Source organism: Dendrobates tinctorius, unplaced genomic scaffold, assembly GCF_039654945.1.
Source record: "Dendrobates tinctorius isolate UK_male_01 unplaced genomic scaffold, ASM3965494v1 ptg000010l, whole genome shotgun sequence".
In the NCBI taxonomy this organism is placed as follows: domain Eukaryota; kingdom Metazoa; phylum Chordata; class Amphibia; order Anura; family Dendrobatidae; genus Dendrobates; species Dendrobates tinctorius.
In genome coordinates, this window is record NW_027361678.1 from 1,923,359 (window position 1) to 1,942,375 (window position 19,017).

Here is a 19,017-nt window from a genome sequence, read left to right on the forward strand (position 1 = left end):
AGAGCCTGGAAATTCCTGTAAGAAGCCCAGAACGGATTGGGCAGACCCCGGTGAAGTTGGTTTAAGTCCGGTGAGTGAACATAGTTACCCTCAGAATGTCTTCTCTCCTGACACCAATGCTTTTTTAGGCATTCCCGCAGACGTAAACAGATTCAAGGAGTTGCAGTTCCAGAAGGAAGACGAAAACGGCTGAAGAGGAAGTGGCGTGTTTGTCGTCATGTAAATAACACAGTCATGTTATGGCTCCCCAAGCTGGTTGGGGCATTGCGTCCCTGAATGTCAGGCAAATTAGATCCAAATTCAGGAGGGCAATCGTTCTAGATTATATTAAACAGATGAATGCTCACATCTTTTGTCTTCAGGAATGTGGGATTGTGGACGCTCCAAGCGATAAGGACTGGCCTTACGGACAGCATGTATGGTCTGGCTCATGTGTTAATAGGAATGATGGTGTAGGGATATTAATGGGTAACAGGGAGATTAGTTTAGATAGCTACACAGTGGTAGAGGTGGGTAGATGTATAATTGCACATGTTAGCTATAGGGGGTGGCGGGCTAGAATTATTAATGTGTACTGTCCATCAGGACACGACAGGAAAAAGGAGCATCTGGCTCTTTTGGAAAAATTAAGTTTGTTTCTTCTGGGCAAAATGCCTACAGTTTTAGTTGGAGACTTTAATTGCACCACAGAAGGGAATTGTGACATAACTGGTAAAAAGTTATCCAATCTTATTTCTGATTTTTCCCTTCTAGATGCTGCTGCTCTGAAATTTGGCATCCCACCACCGCCAACGTACCATGCTGCTAGGGATGGTATTGCATCCAGGATAGATAAAATGTTGTTTTCCAAAAATATGTTGTGTATGAATTTTGAACAAAATGCTGTAACTTTTTCTGATCATGAGTGTTTGAGAGGTGTGTTTAGTGCGATTGATGACCGTGTGTATGGGGGTGGGGTTTGGAAGCTGAATGTAAGATTGTTAGAAGATGAGGATGTGATGAATGAATTAAAAATAAAGTATAAAGAGTGGAGAGTATGTAAGAGGGATTTTGCGTGTGTACTGGAATGGTGGGACTGGGTTAAGGTGTGTTGCAAAAAATTCTTCAAAAAGTGGGGCTATAAAAAAAGCTGCTATTTATCGGAGTAGATTTAATGATTTAAACAGGCGCTTAGACTGGTTAAGGAAGTGTGGAGAAAGTGGCATGGATGTGTCTGATCTGCTGGCTGAGACAAAGAGTGAATTAAAGAGTGTTATGGTTGAAAAAGGGAAAGAAATCATCTATCGCACCATAATAGAACATCTTGAGAAAGATGAAAAGTGCACGAGGTTATTTTTTAAGAAAATGAATGGGAGAAAGGTTGATATGGATGAAATCCTGGATAGGAATGGTTTGTGTGTGTCAGGTGAGAATGTGATAAAGGAGGTGAATAGGTTCTATAGCAAGTTATATGATAAAAAATGGATTGATTCTGGTCTTGTTTCAGAAGTGCTGAATGGGTTAGAGAACAAGTTGGATAGTGGAGAATGTGATATTTTGAATGAGGACGTAATTATGGAAGAAGTAGAAAATGTGATGAAGAGTGCTAAAAAGAATAAGACACCAGGTAAAGTGTGAAGGCGTGGGATTTTCTGGGTGCTGATTTGACTGAGATATGTAAGCATATGTGGGAGAGTGGTAAGTTGTGTGAATCAATGAAAGAGGGGGTGGTTGTGCTTGTGCATAAGAAAGGTGAGAGAAAGTGTTTAGAGAATTGGAGACCTATAACATTGCTGAATGCAGATTACAAAATCTATAGCAAATTGTTGGCAAATCGTATGCGTGAGGTGATTGGTAGTATTGTGGATGAGGATCAAGTGTGTGCTGTGCCTGGAAGAAGTATGAGTGATAACTTATTGTTATTAAGGGATTTGATTGGAGACTGCATGGGAAGGAAGCAGAAGTGTATGGTTCTGTCAATTGATTTTGAGAAAGCGTTTGATAGGGTCTCGCATGTGTTTTTGTTTAAAGTTCTGCATAGAATGGGATTTCCTCAAAAATTTGTGAATAGGATAATGTCTTTGTATGATTGTGTGTCAAGTGAGTTTCTTGTTAATGGGTGGTTGAGTGAGAAAGTGAATATTAAGTCTGGTGTAAGGCAGGGGTGTCCCATGTCCCCTGTCTTGTTTGTATGTGTGATTGAACCTCTTTTGTGCTTGGTGAGACGTGATAAAATGATGCGAGGTTTGTTGGTACCTGGGAGTGGTGGGAAGCATGTGAAAGTTCTTTTATATATATGGATGATGTTGTGGCTGTGAGTGAAAGTGTTGCGTCTATGAGTAGGGTTAAGTTGCTTCTGGAGTTTTTCTGTGGTGCATCTGGCTTTAGAGTGAATTGGAATAAATGTAGTTTTAAATGTTTTGGGGATGACAGGGTTAAAATGGAGGGGGTAAAGTGTGAGGAGGGTGCTATCAAAGTGCTGGGAGTATTATTTAAAAAGGACTTGGAAGGTAAGGAGAGCTTGGAGGAGTGTGGATTGCGCATAGAGCGTAAGTTAAATTTTTGGCGACTGAGAGACTTGACCTTGAGTGGTAAGATTTTGGTCATAAAAGCGGTGATTCTTCCGATTTTGCTTTTTATTGCAACAGTTTTTCCACTATCATGTAGGAAAATAAAAAGAGTGGAAAAGTTAGTTTTTACTTTTTTCTGGAGCAGTAAAATAGAGAAACTTAAGAGAGAGAGTCTTTTCAAGGCGTGTCACCGTGGTGGCATGGCCTTTCCAAACATTGAGATTTTTCTGGGGCTTCAGTATATCAAAACTGTTGTTATTTTGCTGAATAAAGGAAATAATGGAGCGTATATGGCAAGTTATTCTGCTGGTTGTATGTTATATAACAGTTATGTTGGAGAAAGAGGGATGCTAGAGTGCCTGTTGCTTTCAAGTGTCCGGTCTGGTATGAGGTGATTGAGAAGTTTGTGAGGAAGCATGATTTGCTGAGTGTGCCGATGAATGATTTTAGAATGGCTAAGAATGTGATGAAAATAATACGTAAGAATGATGTGGAATGTAATATTGTGGGGTTGAGAGGGAATGAAGTTTCGGTTGCATGGAAGAGTTTGGGAACGCACGGGATGTCTAATAGACAAAGGGATATTGTATGGATGTCCTTGCACAATATTTTGCCTGTGCGACAGGTTCAGAAGAGACGAGGTCTGACCAGAACTGATGTGTGCCCAAGGGAAGGAAGTGGTGGATGTGAGATTGTGTGGCATACTATGTGGGACTGTGATTACGCGTGCAGTGTGTGGAAGTGTGTAGGTGGGTTGTGTAAGGAGTTAGCAGGTGTGAGTTTTATTGACTGGCGTGTTGCGATGTTTGGAATTGGTGCATGTGGTCGTGTGAAAAATAGAATCCTATGGTTAATTACGACTTGTGTGATGCAGAGTTTGTGGGATGTGAGGAATTTAGGAATTTTCAAAGAGAAGCATGTATCTGTGAATAAGTGTGTCGGGCTGATCCTTTCTAGATTATACTTGATTTATAAAGTAGACAGCGAAGGCGGTGGTGGTTCTGATGCAGAGGGTGTCTGGAAATTTAAAAAATGGCAGCACCTGATCAAATATCAGTGAATTTTAGTGATGTTTATTGATGTTCAGGATGTCTTTTGTCTATACCCTTGATTTGTTATACTAAAATAAATATGAACCATGATGATGAGAGTTGAAACAACGACGTTTAAGTTGATGAGCTTATATTGAGTTGTTTATATCTAACCTGAATGGTTTAAAAAAAAAAAAGAAACAGCTGTCTGTGGATGGATACCATGTTTTGGCATAGGTGGTTTCCTTCATTGGAGACTGCCCTTCCCGTGGTTGTTCCTTCCCGGGGAAAGACCTGGCTAGTCATTGCTTGCGTTGAGAAACATGTGATGGTGTCTCCGCGGCTTGTGCTTTGCATGTTTTTGCATATTTCCCATAAGGGATGGGGGCATTGCTCTAGAATCACTGCGTTGAGAAACATGTGATGGTGTCTCCGCAGTGTTGGATGTTGATCTCCATGAGTTCATTCATCCTCATTTTTCACAGTCTTTCATGAGGATGTTGTGACTGGAAATCATGGTGTTACACACCCATCCCAGGTATCTAATGCTCTGCTCCCTTCTCCTGCGTCCCCTGCCCACTGCTGTGCTCCACATCAGTTTTTGCAGGTTGCCCGGCGTGGATCAATAATATCATCTCCCAAGACCTATTTCAGGCCCATTGACCGACAACTAAGTCTTGGGATTGAGACTCTAGTGTTTCTTGCTTGATTTGCTCCATTATCTGTACTACTGTGTTTCAACTCGCATCCATCCCTATTGGGTTCCTCTCCAACTATCCATCTGCTTCCATCAGTTTTCAGTAAGTTCTAGTGTCCACGATTTCACGTGTCCTCTGGAAGCTGCACCAACGCCTGGGGTCCTTGTGCACACCTGGACCACAGGCTTAGCGGATCCACCTTACATGGTGAGCCCTTACCCATGATCCATACATAAACACATAAGTGTTAATCACAACAGCACTCCTCTAATTTAAGTGCTGATGTGAAGTTCAACTCTCTCCCTTTCACTACTTTATTTTTTATATATTTTAGGAAGAAATTACCTGTGCCATTGCTTTGCTTCTAATGTCTTTCTAAAATTCATTATTTATCTGCAATATTTGGCTCAGGCCTGTCCTCCTGTTAGAGACAGCCGAGTGGCTAATTAGACAACTTTCCCCAGAAAGTGGTGTTATTACTAATAATGTTTTGTGCATTTTTATTCCCTAATGAATTAGAGAGGTGAGAGGTTTCCAAGTGAGGGCACCTCCATTGTAGATTCCCTTTCATCTCTGGATGGAATGATTGTCACCATAGCAACAAGAGACGGCCCTTAAAAAATAGGACAGAACAGAAGATCTGAATTGTCAATAGTTGTCTTCTGGGATTTTATGGGTTAATTGGTATTACCCTAAGCTCATTAAAATAAGTGATAAAATCACTGAACACCAGGGAGCTGCTGCACAAGCCACTGATAATCCTTAGCGCCAAGAGTGTACTTACACAGCACAACAGTATCTGGTACTACATCTGTCATTGCCTCCGCATGACTCGGGAATAAAATATCATTTATTAGGCCTTGCTCACATCTGCATGCAAACATTTTTTTTTCCTTTGTATCTATCTATCTATATCTATCTATCCCATATCTATCTATCTATCTATCTATCTATCTATCTATCTATCTATCTATCTATCTATTCCATATCTATCTATCTATCTATCTATCTATCTATCCCATATCTATCTATCTATCTATCTATCTACCTATCTATCTATCTATTTACCATGCCATCGAGCATTAAAGTTCACTTTTTTGAATTTTATGTGCTGTTTCCCTGTTTTTTGCAATTTCTTCTCCAAAATTGTCCCCCTCCAAAAAATCAAAACTGTTTGGAAAACCATTCCTATTCACTTCTATAAGAAATCCACTTTTCTGTACATGTGAGGACTTTTTTGAACCATGTTTTTTTTTTCGGATGAGGGTTTGAAAAACCCAATGGAAAAATTAAAGTATGCATCACTTCTTTTAGGCGGCCCCTGATGAAATATGCTACAAACTAGGCACTGTCAAATCGATAGACTGTTAAAAAAAAAAATTATTTTAAAAATGATTGTTTCCTGAAGTGGTGCCACTTGAAAAACTTCTTATTTTTAATGCATCAAACCCAATGGTGGACAAAGGCAGAAAAGGGCCCTGTGCAAGAGCAATATATGGGCCCTTTCCAGATCAAGAGCTCCTAAAAATGCAAAAAATACACTTGCTTTGGAGGTAGAAATGGGCCCCCTTATCTCTTGGGCCCCTGTGTGCCTGCACAGGTTGCACCAATGATATGTCTGTCCCTGATCAAACTCTGTGTGAACGTAGCCTTAAGCCACATGCACACATCCAGTATTTGGTGAGTTTTTTACCCCAGTATTTGTAAGCCAAAACCAGGACTGGGTGAATAATTCAGAAGTGGTGACAGGTTTCTATTATACTTTTCCTCTGACCGTTCCACTCCTGGTTTTGGCTTACAAATACTGGGGTAAAAAACTCACCAAACACTCAATGTGTGCACATGGCCTTAGAGATTTGAGCCACATAAAGCGTCACTTTTGTACAGCAGCATGTGGTGGCACATTGCCACATGATTTTGTCGGTAATGTCTTCTTTTTATCTGCAAAATTGTGCCGCCATTTAGCACCACTTGTAAATGTAGTGCAGCAGCCACAAAAGTATGTAATATCACCTGTTTTGATTAAAATATTGTGTTTCCTCAGCGGAAATGGACTAAAACCGCGCGTAATCCACATGTGACTGTATCAATAAAATTTTCTCAAAGCCAAATATCGAGGACTATCAAAAATAAAGCAGCTTTATTTAAAACCTGACATAACAAAAACAAAAAAGCAATAAAAACACACTCAAAACTCAATGAGAAAAAGCAAGTAGCCTCGGTTAGCTAATTGATGTAGAAGTGCTGCAACGTCAAAAATGCAACAAATACTCTTCATGGGCACTTAGACAAAAAAATATATTTGGCATGCACATACTTTTTTTCTGCCAGTAAAGCTGTATGATGGCATGTTCTTATTTGTGTCATTTACAGATCCATATGAGTTATTCATAATTTAGTGTCAATTTTGGAGGAAAAAAATACAGCTCCATTTTTATATTTAACTTGATGTGTCAGGTTGAATGACAGAAATAATATAATATAATAATAATAATAATAATAATAATAATATAATGTTTTTATTATTCTAATGACATAACTGTATTTAGGCTTGTTTGGCATGGGACAGCTTTTTTTTAACTTATACTGTATTATTTATTGGGGTTGCCCAGTGAAGATACCTTTATCACCAATTCAGCAAATCGGTGGAGGTCCAACCGCTGGGACCCACATCGATTAGCACAACAGGCTACTTTCATTCGTGTTAGGCTATATTCTCACAATGAGCTTTTGGTGAGTTTTGGATGTTTGAGATTTTCTGCACCCATTAACCCCTTTCTGACTTTGAGTGTAATAATATGTTCCTGTGCCCTGGGCCTTATGGACCAGGGACGGATTCTTACGCCTACGCGATCAGGCACACACGCAGGCGCGCAATCGCTGCTGAGTTTCAACTGATGCTAACACCCAGCACTAAGGGCCAGGAGTGGTCCCACACCACACCAGGCACTTTAAACCCCTAAATGCTGCGATCGATCTTGATCGCAGCATTCCGGGGGCCAGCAGCAGAAGGATGATCGCTCCTCTGCCCTTGGATCAGATCATTGCCATGTTGACCCAATCACCAGGGCTAGGAAAGTTGCATGATCGTGCACATTGCATTATCACAAACTTTCTCTTTCAGTGCAGAGCTGACAGTTTACACAGTATGAGGATGCTTCTGCATCCCCATGCTATACAAGCGATCAGCCTGCAAAAAATGATAGTCCCATAGTGGGACAAAGTGAGAAACGTTTTAAAAAATATATTTTTTTTTTAAAAAGGAAAAAAAATAATAAAAAACAAAGATATTATATTCATAAATAAATATTTGTATAAAAAAAGTATGAACAATAAAAGTACACATATTTGGAATTGCCGCGTCCAGAACGTCCCGACCCATAAAACTATCCCGCTAGTTAACCCCTTTAGTAAACACCATAAAAAATAAAAAACATGGCAAACAACAATGCGTTATTATCATCATACCACCAAACAAAAAGTGGAATAAAACACAATCAAAAAGACTGAAAAAAATAAACATGGTACCGCTGAAAATGTCAACTTGTTCCTCAAAAAACAAGGCACCATAAAGCTCCATGAGCGGAAAAATGCAAAAGTTATAGCTCTCAGAATAAAGCGACACATAGTAACATAGTAATTAAGGTTGAAGGAAGACTTTAAGTCCATCTAGTTCAACCCATATCCTATCCTAACTTGCCCTAACATGTTGATCCAGAGGAAGGCAAAAAAAAACCATGTGGCAAACAGTAAGCTTCACATTGGGGAATAAAATTCCTTCCCAACTCCACATACGGCAATCAGACTAGCTCCCTGGATCAACGCAATATTAAGGAAACTAGTGTATATACCCTGTAATATTATACTTTTCAAGAAAGGCATCCAGGCCCTTCTTAAATTTTAGTAGGGAATCACTCATTACAACATCTTATGGCAGAGAGTTCCATAGTCTCTCTGCTCTTACAGTAAAGAATCCGCGTCTGTGAGTATGCTTAAACCTTCTTTCCTCCAGACGTAGAGGATGCCCCCTTGTCCCCGTCACAGGTCTAAGAGTAAAAAGATCATTAGAAAGGTCTTTGTATTGTCCCCGCATATATTTATACATTGTAATAAGATCATCCCTAAGCCTTAGATTCTCCAAACTAAATAACCCCAAGTGTAATAACCTATATCTTGGTATTGCAGACCCCCTAGTTCCCTAATAACCTTGGTCGCTCTTCTCTGCACCCGCTCCAGTTCAGCTATGTCTTTCTTATACACCGGAGACCAGAACTGTACACAGTATTCTAAGTGTGGTCGCACTAGTGACTTATATAGAGGTAAAATTATGTTCTCCTCATGAGCATCTATGCCTCTTTTAACCCCTTAATCCCATATGACGTACTATCCCGTCCATGTGCCCTGGGACTTAATTCCCAGGGACGGGATAGTACGTCATAGCGATCAGCGGCGCCCACATGGTGAGCGCCGCTGATTGCGGCCGGGTGTCAGCTGATTATATTATCACAGCTGACACCCGGCACAATCTGTCAGGGGCAGTCACGGACCACCCCCAACACGTTAACCCCTTGCACATCGCGATCAAACACGATCGCGGTGTATTGGGGGTTAAAGTGAAGCATGGGCAGGGAGGGGGCTCCCTCCGTGCTTCCCTGAGCCCCCCACGGCAGCGCAATGTGCAGCGCTGCTGCGGGGGGCTCCTTCCCTGCATGCTCCCGAATCCAAGATGGCGACGGGGACCTTCGGGGGCCTGCAGGGAGCCGGCTTCCTCAGTACCTGCAAAGCGCAGGCACAAGGAAGCCTGCTGTACTGCCTGTGACAGATCGCTGATCTGTCACAGTGATCACAGATCAGCGATCTGTCACAGGACAGTGATGTTCCACCTGGGACAATGCAATAAAGTTAAAAAAAAAAAAAGTGTTAAAATAATTTTAAAAAAATGGCCAAATAAATTAGAAAAAAAAAAAATATTCCCCCAATAAATTCATTTTTTGGAAATAAAAAAAAAAACAATAAAAGTACACATATTTGGTATCGTCGCATCCGTAACCACCTGCCCTATAAAACTGTCCCATTAGTTAACCCCTTTAGCGAACCCCTTAAAAAATAAAAAACGAAGCAAAAAATAATGATTTATTATCATACCGCTGAACAAAAAGTGCAATAATGCGAGATCAAAAAGACGCATATAAATATCCATGGTACCGCTGAAAACGTCATCTTGTCCCGCAAAAAACGAGCCGCCATACAGCATCATCAGCGAAAAAATAAGAAAATTCTAGCTCGCAGAATAAAGCGAAGCAAAAATAATTATTTTTTATATAAAATAGTTTTCATTGCATAAAACCGACAAAACATAAAAAAACGACCTAAATGAGGTATCGCTGTAACCGTACTGACCCGAAGAATAAAACAGCTTTATCAATTTTTTCGCACGCAGAACAGTGTAAATGCACCCCCCCCAAAAGAAATTCATGAAACGCTGGTTTTTGTTCATTCTGCGTCCCAAAAATCGGAATAAAAAGCGATCAAAAAATGTCATGTGCCCGAAAATGGTACCAATAAAAACGTCAACTCGTCCCGCAATAAATAAGACCTCACATGACCCGGTGGGTCAAAATACGGAAAAATTATAGCTCTCAATATGTGGTGATGCAAAAACTATTTTTACAATAAAAAGCGTCTTTTAGCATGTGACAGCTGCCAAACATAAAAACCGCCATAAATAGTAAATAGGGATGAGCGTTCCGATATTGAAATATCGGAAATCGGCCCGATATTTGCGATATCGGAATTCCGATTTCCAATTCCGATATTTTTTTCACATCAGAAATCCCATAATCCTTCAGCCTCTGAGCGCTCCGTGGAGCCAATCAGGAGCTGAAGAATTGCTGATAACATTGTGTAAATCCCCTAAGCTTGGAAGGAGGCATCCAAACGTGCTAGCTAGGGGCTGCGCTGCGATTGGCTGGCTGGATGGTGTGATCAGGCAGTATAAAAGGCTGTGCCTGCCATTTTAGCCTCACTCTACTGTGAAAGCAGATAGGGATAGGTTGCTGTTGGAGATAGGGAGAGATCTCGGATCTAATAGCAATAGAAATTGTTTTTCAGTGACTGTAGCAGCCCCTGTGTGTTGCAGAAGCAGTCTTTTTCCTCACTGACCCCGTTCAGTTTCATTTTTGTGCTGTGCAGGCTCTCAGTGAGGTACTTAGTGAGACAGTGCAGCGCACATTCACTGCAGCTGCTGCAGCTCCTCTTGCTGCAGCACTGAGTGATGTGTGTCTCACTGCCTTTTCTTTTCATCCCTTAAATCCCCTTCCCCTATTTTTTCCTAAAAGTTAAACACTATATAGGGATTGTGCTGTGAGGGACCCAAACAACCTCTGTGGCTGGTGCCACACACCACCTTGCCCAGTCCCAGAGAATCCTTTTTTTTTGGTATCACAGCAGTGTCATTTACTGCGCTGTGACATCCGACCGTAACGTGTACACCAACACCACAAACACACATTACTCTTTGTGTAGGCCTCACTAGATTCAAATAAAGTGTAGCAGACACACCATCATACAGTGCCATTAGTGTTTCTTATACCTGTTTGTAGTCCTACAGGAATAATCACACTAATTCCTAATAATTACTTTCCTGCCGTTCTGAATCCATCGATAGAGATGAAGAAGGCAGGGAGTAAGGGATGTCCCTGTGGCGGCCGCGGAAGAGGTGCATCAGCAGCTAGACATGGTGCACATCCAGAGCAAGCAGCAGGCCCAAGTCACTCAGCAACTACTTTCACCCGGCAGCAGTCATTTATGCGTAGCTTGTTAGGAGCGCAGGGCCATAGGCTGATAAGAGAGGATCAAGTAGAAACTGTTGTTGGTTGGATGGCAGCTGAGGAATCCACCTCAATGAGCAACAGGACCTCTCCACCACATCGGGTCAGGCCACTGAAGAGCAGAACCCATCTGCTTCTTCACCGCCCACTAAATTGCCCAGACATTCAGAGGGCCAGGAGCCAACCTTTATCCTCTTCTCAGAATCTGTTGGCTTGGAATCTGTGTGCCATCCAGACAGCATTCCTGCAGCTGAAGAAGAGGTAGTGTGCACAGATGCGCAACCACTGTGTCCGTCTGAGGAAGAAGTGGAGGGTGGGCCAGTGCCCACAGTGACCAGACGCCAGTCAGCAGATGATGATGAAACTCAGCTGCCAGTTTCTGCTGATGAAAGTGTATTGGATGATGAGGTCCTTGACCCATCATGGCATGCTGAGGGGCAGCAAGCAAGTGGGGATAGCTCAGAGGAAGAGCTTGCAGGTGTGGCGCAGTGTGGCCGTCCATGTGGGAGAGGAAGAAGGAAAAATTGGTTGTCAGCTCCCTCAACTTCAGCACCCGTTAGGAGCACGGCTCTTTTAAAGAACACAAGGGGTGCGCCCAAGAGTTGTGGTGCATGGGCCTTTTTCGACCAAGTTGCAGATGACGTTACAGTAGTCAGATGCAAGCTTTGTCGACAAACTGTGCGGAGAGGGAAGAACGTCAGCAACCTTAATACCACCAATATGTTGACGCATGTCAGGAAGAGGCACCCTGTGGAGTGGCAGCATCACACCCAAGATGATTCGCCACCTGCAGCTGGTTCACCACCTTCCACCTCTTCAGCCACAGAGGCCACCTCTTACTCCAGCTTGCAAACAGCTGCTCCCGCTTCCTCGCCAGAATGCCAGGGTGCATCTGCAGGCAGTGTTGTAAGCGGCACACTGTCTGTACTTCATCAGCATCCCAATCGCTGGCATCCTCACACTCCCAATCCAGTGTGCAGCCATCTGTCACACAGGTGTGGGAGAAAAGGCGCCTGTACTCGGCAAACCACCCACGAGCACAGGGCATGAATTCTCGCATTGCCAAACTGCTTGCAGTGGAAATGCTACCATTCTGGCAGGTGAGCAAGCCAGCCTTTATCGATATGTTGGGGTTTGCAATCCCACAATACAGCATTCCCAGCCGCTTCTATTTCAGCAGGCAAGCTGTCCCCACCCTGCAACAGCATGTGGAGCGTAAAATTAAGCATGCGCTACAAAATGCAGTTAGTAGCAAGGTCCACCTGACCACCGACGTGTGGATCAGTCAGCATGGCCAGGGACGCTACATTTCAATCACTGCCCATTGGGTAAATGTAGTTGAGCCTGGAACTGAAGTAGACAGTGCAAGTGTGCGGGTAATGCCAACGCCACGAATTGCAGGCCTCTCCTCCGTACAAATTGACTCCTCCTCATACTCCTCGTCAGACTCGCCTGCACCCAGGCGTACCACAACAACCGATTTCAGCACTGCATTGGCCAAACATCAACGGGCCGTGTTAAAATTGGTTTATCTGGGTGATGCTAACCGAGCTGTGGAACACGCTCAAGGAGCAGAGCGACATGTGGCTTGCGCCGCTCAACCTCCAGCCAGGTATGTTGGTGTGTGACAACGGCCGAAACCTGGTCACGGCTCTGGGCCTAGGTGGTCTGACTCACATTCCATGCCTTGCCCATGTCCTAAACTTGGTGGTGCAGAGTTTCCTTAGGAACTATCCTGACCTTGAGGAGCTGCTGCACAAAGTCAGATACGAGTGCTCTCATTTGCGGCGTTCAAGCATGGCTGCATCGCGCCTTTCAGCCATGCCGCGCAGATTGGGCCTGCCCGAGCACCGCATCATTGTTGACCTCCCCACCAGGTGGAATTCGACTTTGCATATGCTGCGGAGGTTGTGTGAGCAGCAACCTGCAATTATGGAGTTGCAGCTGCAGCAGGCACAAAGTAGGCGACACACATCTCAGCCCTCCCACGTTATAACCACAGAGTGGGCATCCATGAAGGACATATGCACCATTTTGAAGTGCTTCGAGGACTCCACTCTGATGGTGAGCACGGATGCTTCTCTACTCAGCCTGACTATTCCCCTTATATGTCTTTATAGAATCATCACTTAAAGGACTAAGGGATGAGGTTTCTCTGGAGGAGGAGGAATATGATGAGACACTTGCACCAACCAGGCAATCTTCATCGGCCCGGTTGGTACAAAGCTCTGTGGGTGCCTCACAAAGGTCCAGGCAGGACACAGCAAGCGAGGAAGATGAGGAGGACTATGAGGATGAGCCAGAGGAGGAAAGTACACAGCGCTCTACTAGTAGTCACCAGATAGAACGTGGATGGGGTGATGCAGAGCAGCCAGAGCACATTCCTCCAGCTGGTGACAGCGATGCATGGCCAGTTGGCAACCTTCAGCACATGAGTGACTTCATGCTGCAGTGTCTGAGAAACGACCCACGTGTGGCTCGTATTCTCCACACAAATGACTACTGGGTGTCCACCTTCTTAGATCCACGTTACCGGGACAGCCTTCAAAGCCTAATTACACCGTTGAACCGGGCGCGTAAAATGCAGGAGTACCAAGATGCACTGGTTAATTCACTCATGTACTCTTTTCCACCGCATAACAGTGATGCGCGTGCACTAGCAGGCACCTCAGTGCGTCCTGGGCCCAGCGGAATCCGTTCAGAAGCCGGTAGCAGAAGCAGTACATCTGCTACTGACAGGTTCAGTTTACTCAACCTGTTCCAACGGTTTCTGAACCCGCAAACAGTTCGGGCACCATCAGCACAGACAGTGCAACGCACTAGGAGGCAACGTTACCGTGACATGGTGGCACAATACCTCTCCACCCCTGTCAGTGTGCTTCAGGGTGGATTTGCCCCCTTCAAGTTTTGTGTCTCCAAGTTGGATACATGGCCCGAGCTTAGCCAGTATGCCTTGGAGGTCCTGGCTTGTCCTGGTGCCAGTGTGATTTCTGAACGTGTCTTTAGTGCAGCTGGCAATGTACTAACAGACCAACGTAACAGACTATCCACTGCAAATGTGGACCGGCTTACATTCCTAAAAATGAACCAGGCCTGGATTTCTGGTGGCTTTTGCTGCCCTGGGCCAGAGTAGACAGGTTACATGCATGGTTAGTAGCAGTATACATGCTCTGTCATGTGCCTATGTTGCACACAGCGTCATCTGTTATGCCAGTGCTCTGGCCTCTACTACCAACATCTAGCACCTGGTTCTGTGACTGACTCTTTCACCTCATACTGTTTTCCATGGGCTCTATTACCGCCAGCTAGCGCCCATTTCCGTGACTGCTGATTTCACAGCATGCCGTGTTTCTGGGTTCTAGTACCACCAGCTAGTGTCAATTTCTGTGACTGCCACTTTCACAGCATGCCGTGTTTCTGGGCTCTAGTACCGCCAGCAAGTGCCCATTTCCGTGACTGCTGATTTCACAGCATGCCGTGTTTCTGGGCTCTAGTACCGCCAGCTAGTGCCCATTTCCATGACTGCCACTTTCACAGTATGCTGTGTTTATGGGCAACAGTAACACCAGCTGTACCTCGTTAGACCAAAGTGGAAAAAAAGGACGACAGATGCCAAACACCTATAGGCAGAAGCACAAGAGGCGGGATCCAGCCACGCCGGCTGTTTTCTGGCAGTGAAGTGCGGACACAGGTGCCTCCCCCGAGGGGTAAACCGAATTCCAGCATCGCCAGCTGGTTCTCAGGAGTGCCCAAGGGCATGGGTACCTCCTGCTCCAAACAGTGTTTCGACAACGCTCGCCGTTACACGGTTGTGTCCGCCGCACTGTTCCACGACCCCGCCGTACATCATTCTGGCTCAGTTTGCTGTTATCCGTGGTGTTGACAGTGTAGGAGCCCCCTACGTGGACTCCGGGACCTGGCACCCAAGGCTGGTCTCGACGGTGCCAGTAGGCCCTCCTCCTCCCCTGCTGCGACTGCGGAGTAAAGAAGACTGTGTCCAGATTGCGGGGGCAAATGTGGCTCTTGCACCTTCTGCCGAGAAGACATTACTCCGGTACAAGACCTAAGACAGGAAGACAGATGCAGAAGACCCAAGACAGGAAGACAGATGCAGAAGACCCAAGACAAGAAGACAGATGGAGATGTCCCCGGACTCCTGTCTTTTTGCTCTTGAACTTGCGTCTTTGTGGGGGTTTTTTGGGCTTCTCGGCAGTGCTTTTGGCTTATGTCACTACTACATTGTGGTATACGGGCTACAGTAATGTCAGCTGTTGCCCAGTACAGCCACTGGCACTTTTACCTTCTGCTGCTTATCTGGGTTCCAGTAACATCAGCTGGTTCTCAGTAGAGTCAATGGCTTAGGTCCCTCCTTTGTGGTATCCGAGTTCCAGTAACGTCTGCTGGTCCTTGGTAGTGCATTCTGGCACAGGTTACCTCCTGCTTAGTTATCGGCCTCCGGTAACGTCAGCTGATGCCCGTTAGTTCCATTGGTTCTTATGCTGATTTCTGCTGCCTATACGGGTTCCAGACTCACCAGCCGGTTCTCTCAAGTTCCTATGCCTACTGTTACTTCTGCGTATTTCCTCTGGGTTTGGGACATTCTGTGACCAGCCAATAGCAGGATAACCATAGACAGAGGTTTAGGAAGCAGTAGAAGCAGATGTATATGAACCAAAAGCAGAATATCAATATGCAGAATTACTGAATAACAGTAATATAATCAGCAGAAGAAGACTAAGCATGGTTTAAAGGGAGTGTATCCGTTCCTCCATGTGGTGCTCCTGGAAACTCCCTGTAAAGCAAGGTGAGCTGAACGCGGACACAAGTCAGTCAAAGGGCATATTGACACCACCACCGGCAGTTTTAATTTAATAATGTAAAACCACTAACCCTAACTATCCCTAACCCCTAACCGTTACCCTAACCCTTACCCTACTAACCATAAACCCTAACCCTACCCCAACTAATCCTAACCCAAAGAAAAAACACCGCTGTTAAGAAGATGGCGACCAGTTTTCCTGCTACAGCTTTCGCTCTGTGCATTTTTCTAGCGATTTTTTTTTTGCTCCTCTGCCTCTGCAAACTCCTTCCCCATTATCCTGAGATGTTTCCCCTCCATTTTATCCATTATATAGCACTGTAGTGGTCATTTTGTAATTCCGATTTTTTCTCCCATTGACATGCATTGATATCGGAAATTCCGATATCCGATATTTTTTCAATATCGGAAATCGGAATTCCGATACGATATCGGGCAATATCGCTCATCCCTAATAGTAAATCAAACCCCCCGTTATCACCCCCTTAGTTAGGGAAAAATAATAAAATTAAAAGAAAATGTATTTATTTCCATTTTCCCATTAGGGTTAGGGCTAGGGTTAGGGCCAGGGTTAGGGCTAGGGTTAGGGTTAGGGCTAGGGTTAGGGCTGAGATTAGGGTTAGGGGTGTGTTGAGATTAGGGTTGGAGTTAGAATTGGGGGTTTCCACTGTTTGGGCACATCAGGTGCTCTCCAAATGCAACATGGCGTCTGATCTCAATTCCAGCCAATTCTGAGTTGAAAAAGTCAAATGGTGGTCATTCCCTTCCAAGCTCTGCCATGTGCCCAAACAGTGTTTTACCCCCACATATGGGGTATCAACCTACTCAGGACAAATTGCAAAACAACTTTTGGGGTCCAATTTCTCCTGTTACCCTTAGGAAAATAAAAAATTGGGGGCAAAAATATCATTTTTGTGGAAAAAAATGATTTTTTTATTTTCATGCCCGGGCGTTATAAACTTCTGTGAAGCACTTGGGGATTCAAAGTGCTCACCACACATCTAGATAAGTTCCGTGGGGGGTCTAGTTTCCAAAATGGGGTCACTTGTGGGGAGTTTCAATAGTTTAGGTACATCAGGGGCTCTCCAAACGCACATGATACCCGCAGACCATTCCATCAAAGTCTGCATTCCAAAACGTCACTACTTCCCTTCCGAGACCCGACGTGTGCCCAATGTTAGGGTCGGCGGAATGCACCAGATATAAATAATAGGAGGTGCGTTCGCCGCCCGGGGTCCACCGTGCGGTATGTGACAAGACCGCTGCTGAGTAATGGCGGATGCACCGAAAGGTGAGGTACTGCGCTCGGGTTAACGTCACCCGAACGCTAAGTACGGCTCTGTTCACACACAGAGTCGCTAAAACAACAGAGTTGTATGAGGACGCTGGCCCTGTTTACTTCACAGGATACCCAGCGAATGACGCTGCAACTGCAGACGCCAAGAACGCTGCAACCGCAGCGCGGCAATAACTATCGCTGCTGAGCGACGGCGACGGAACGACCGAGCACCGTCGGACGCTAGTGTGTCGTGCAGGAGGCACAGTGGCGTGTAGCTGGCCACAACCTGGAGCTGACTACCCAACAATCTGTCACCATTCGTAATAACCGAGGGAAGGGGTTTCAAATGAGTCAGTCACCAGTCCATGCATCCATCACCATACACACACAGCATAATATGCTACACTAGCGCATGGCCGAGCCGCCATGCGGGCTTTTTATAGCCATGCGCTTCCGGGACCTTCGAGTACTATAGGAAGGACCAATCAGATCCGACATAGGACCTGCACATGTGACCCCTGCTCTCCACTGAGAGGACAAGTTGTGGGCATGCCTAGTAGTACGGCATGAGGACTTAGCCTCGGGAGCAGTTCCCTGCAAAGCAGGTTGCATCACCATTGCTGCACCAGAGGTGGCAGCAACATCCAGGCTCACAGAACGAGTCAGAGGGAGATGCCTGGCCAGCTGAGATTGCTGAGCAGGAGTCCGAGTGGTCGGAGAGGAATGGCAGACCACCGGATGTCTGGCTCTGGATTCCCGCTGTGCAGTGCCAGGAATCCGACGCCTAACATTATCCCCCCTCCTAGGGCCCCCTCCCCTCTGAGCCTCACTGCGCTCAAAAGCCGCGATCAGGAGCGGTGCGTGAATGTTTTCCACCGGCTCCCAGGTCCGAGCCTCAGGACCATGACCCTTCCAGTCCACCAAATAAAATTTTTTGCCACGGACAAACTTGCGCCCCACGATGGCATTAACCTCAAACTCGTCAGATGATAAGTCTGATGACCCGGCAGATGGCTCGGAAAACCGGGACATGTGAACTGGTTTGAGGAGGGACACATGGAACACGTCCGAGATGGCCAAATGTGAGGGAAGAGCCAGACGGTAGACCACCGAGCTAAGTCGCTCACGGACCTTGAATGGGCCAATGTATCGTGGCGCGAACTTGGGCGACTCAACCCGCAGTTTAATGTTTCGGGTAGAGAGCCATACCATGTCGCCAGGGGAGAAGCTTGGAGCAGGACGCCGGTGTGCGTCAGCGGAGATCCTCATTCTCTCCTTGGAAGCTCGGATAGCATCCTGGGTGCGATCCCAAATGTCACGTGCCTCCACCGCCCAGTCTGCCACCCTGGAGTCGGTGGAAGACACGGGCATGGGCACAGGAACGCGCGGATGCTGACCGTAATTTAGGAGGAATGGGGTTTGACCGGTAGAGTCGGCCACAGCATTGTTCAACGCAAACTCTGCCCACGGCAGCAAGGATGCCCAGTCGTCCTGCCTGGCTGAGACAAAATGTCGAAGATATGTTATCAAGGTCTGGTTGGCTCTCTCTACCAACCCATTCGTCTCGGGATGATAGGCTGAGGAGAGATTCAGCTCAATGCTGAGTAGAGAACAGAGCTCTCTCCAAAACCGGGACGCAAACTGAGGACCTCGGTCACTGACAATCTTGTCCGGCATGCCGTGCAGGCGGAAAACGTGCTTGATGAACAAGACTGCCAGGCCCAGCGCTGATGGTAACCGGAAGAGAGGTACCAGGTGCACCATCTTAGAGAAATGGTCGGTGACAACCCAAATGACCGTGCTGCCGCTGG